Here is a 3716-nt window from a genome sequence, read left to right on the forward strand (position 1 = left end):
TTCCTATCTCTTGAGCTGTTCGCTTATATATATATATATATATATATATATATATATATATATATATATATATATATATATATATATATATATATATATATATATATACACATATACATACACATACACACACACACACACACACACACACACACACACACACACACACACACACACACAGTGCCTTGTAAAAGTATTCAGACCCTCAGACACTTTGAAGTAGGAATTAATGTTATACACAACCTACTCCACACATTCAAAGCAAAAACAAAGAAGTAAATAGATAATTAAAATGAAATAAAAATGAAAAGTCATGATTGCATAAGTATTCAAACCCTTTGCTGTGGAAAACCTAAATTAATTCAGGTGTAAAAAATGACCTTAAGAAGCCACACAATTAGTTGAATGGCCTCTGTCTGTGTGCAATATTAGTGGTTCTCATGATTTCAGAATAAAAACACTTGCCTCTGTGATATTCCTTGGTCAGGTAGTGAATTTCAAGTAAAGACTCAACCATGAAGACCAAGGAGCTTTCAAAAGCAAGTCAGAGATAAAGTAATTGAAAAGCACAGATGAGAAGAAGGGTACAAAAAAATACTGAAGTCTCTGAATATCCCTGTGAGCACAGTCTACTCAATCATCAAGAAATGGAAGGTGCATTGTACCACCCAGACACTGCCTTGATCAGGCCATCCCTCCAAACTGAGCAGCCAGGCAAGGAGGAAACTGTAAAAGCACTACAGAGTTCAATGGCTGAGATGGGAGAAAATGTGCATCAGTCAACAATATCCAGAACACTTCACAAAAGTAGCCTGTATGGCAGGGTGGCAAGAAGGAAGCCATTACTAAAAATTTATGCCAGCTCTAAGCCCACATGGAGTTGGCAACAAAGCACCTGTGTGATCCTGCAAAAATGTGGCAAAAGGTGTTCTGATCATACGAGACCAAATTGGAACTTTTTGGTTTAAATGCCAAATGTTACTTTTGGCGCACACCCAACACAGCACATCTCCCAGTCAACATAATCCCTACAGTCAAGCATGGTGGTGGCAGCATCATGCTATGGGTATGCTTCTCCTCAGCAGGGACTGGAAAGCGTGTTAGGATTTAAGGAAAAATGGATGGAGCAAAGTACATGCAAATACTAAAGGAAAACCTGTTTCAGTCTGCTAAAGACTTAAAATGGGCGAAAATTCACGTTTCAGCAAGACAATGATCCAAAGCACAAAGGCAAAGCTACACTGGAGAGGCTTAAGAATAAGAAAGTGAATCTCCATGAGTTGCCTAGTCAAAGTCCTGACTTGAATTCTATTGAGAATCTGTGGAAAGACTTGAAAACTGCTGTCCATAAGCGATCCCCAAGCAACTTGAGAGAGCTTGTGCAAACCAAGCTGGAGTGCAAAGTTGGTACAGACTAACCCAAAAAGACTTGCAGCTGTAATTGCTGCCAAAGATGCTTCCATCAAATATTGAGTTGACAGATCTGAATGAAATCAAAATATTTCATTTTTTTCTCTTTAGTTTTTGCTGACATTTACTGTAATTTATCTTACCCTTAGAAGTCTTCAGTTTGAGCATTCAAGTTTTGAATAAAATAATAAGTTTTAAAAAATGTGTATGCATCATTTTGTAATTTCACAAAATGGAACACCATAGGAAGGGTCTGAATACTTTTGCAAGGCACTGGCACTGTATTCCCAATAAACAGATTCCCATACACGTCAAATTGCTGTAAAGTAACAAATGTACATATAATGCTTATTTTCAACTGACTATTCAATACTGAATGTAAAAGCATCCGCACTTGTAAACAACCCGACAAGGCGACCCTACAAAGGGTAAACGGAATCAAATGTCAATTTCACCAAACAGATCAGAAATGACTATATAATTTTAGTTATTCATTTTTTTGTCTCAGTTTTGTTATAGTTATTATTAAAGAGTATGATTTATTTTCGTTATTACACATTTTAAAAACAACACTGGCGTTGACTCGGCAGAATCCGATAAAGGTTTCTCTAGCCATTCCCTAAAACCATGTCCACCTCGACTTGGTCGTTTAATTTATTCAAAATAATGCACATTTGATAATGAAAATTCATAAAACTTACCTCAGTTACTACAGTTCTACTCGCACCACCACAGCTAGCTTTAAATGTTGTAGTTCGTGTTGCCATGACAGCAGCTGCCTAGAGCGCCAAAAAAAAAAAAAAAAAAAAAAAAAAAAAGAGGCGCACTGTGATTGGCTGAAAATTTATTGTATCCAGTTAGTGAGTCAATCACAATGTGTTTTAGGTAGCTGCTGATTCATGTTTTAGATATTTGCTAATTCTAGTTATACATCGATTAGAAACTGACCAAAAACTGCCCAGAATTCTGAAAAATTGCGAGAGATTTTTTTACTAATACGTGTGAGCGTGAGAATAGGGTCAAACGCGTTAGTGTTGGCAGCTCTGTTATAATATGTTTATTTAAAGTTTATTTACACAAGGTTATTACCAGAACAATACCATGTTAGTGTACAACTTCCATGACTTACACGAGACCGGTTTACAACCCTGCCCTGCTGTCCAGAAAAATAAAACATAAAGACATAGAGTCAAATGTATCCAGTTGCATTAAACAATGCACTCCTACTACAACAAAAAATAAAAGAAGCGCCAAGAGATATATTGCGAAGTTCTGAAGTAAAACAAGAACAGGAAAAAGTAACATTATATAACATGATCTAATAATGTAAGCTTTTGTGTTGATTTCACGCACCTTACTCATATTAACTTGATAAATCTCGAGCTAAAGGAAGCTGGATCTGTCTTAAAAAAAATAACAACTGCTTACAATTGCATAACGGTCTTGAAAAGATTTATTTAAGGGTTGCTTTGTAATGCTCTTAGGTTTTGTATACAATATAGAATGTGCAGAGAACCGCTTTAATTTCAATTCAGTATGTTAACTTAAACAAAAATGAACAAAGAGCTAACAAGACACTACTGCGAAATAATAAAATAAATAAATAAATAACATTAACATGTACCTGGTATTTCATATTGTTAAGGGATGACAGTGCAGTATGTTAATTTAAGCATAATGTCCCCTTTGTTTTTAGTTTCAGGTACCAGTGAAATCTACTGCTAAGGTCAAAGGTTTTGCACCACCCTCTAGAATTAACTAATTTTGCTTCACAAAGGGAGATGTTGAAGAAGCAAAATGTAGTAAATTCAGATGAATCTCCATTAAACTCTTCATGCTTTAAGTGATTGAGATGATCTAGGTAAAGCAATGTCTGAATCATTGCCACTGGCAGGTATCATGCCAAGACTGGATAAAACAGTTAGGATGGCCAAGCAGTCTAAAGCCCTTAAACCAGCTATTAGTCTATATTAAAGGCAAGCATTGAAGTCCCAGGATTTTTAACAAAAATATTTCTCACCAACAAAAAATATAGGGCTAACTTTACCCCCCCCCCCCCAAGTTATCCCCAATTTGTTATAACTAGTCCCATTTTGTAGATATCACATGGCTGGAGATCCTTTTGCAATTACATGGAATTACAACCGGATTTCAACAGAGATAATGATAAGTACCAAAGCTAGCCCAAGTAAATTCTTTAGACAAACTGGAAAACCATAACCTTGCAGGGCAACACCGCAAAGAGTTTTATAAGTCCCCGGAGCTTGATATAATGTAATTGTCTTAGATGAAAACAATGTAATAAA

The sequence above is a fragment of the Polyodon spathula genome, chromosome 6, assembly GCF_017654505.1.
Source record: "Polyodon spathula isolate WHYD16114869_AA chromosome 6, ASM1765450v1, whole genome shotgun sequence".
NCBI lineage: Eukaryota > Metazoa > Chordata > Actinopteri > Acipenseriformes > Polyodontidae > Polyodon > Polyodon spathula.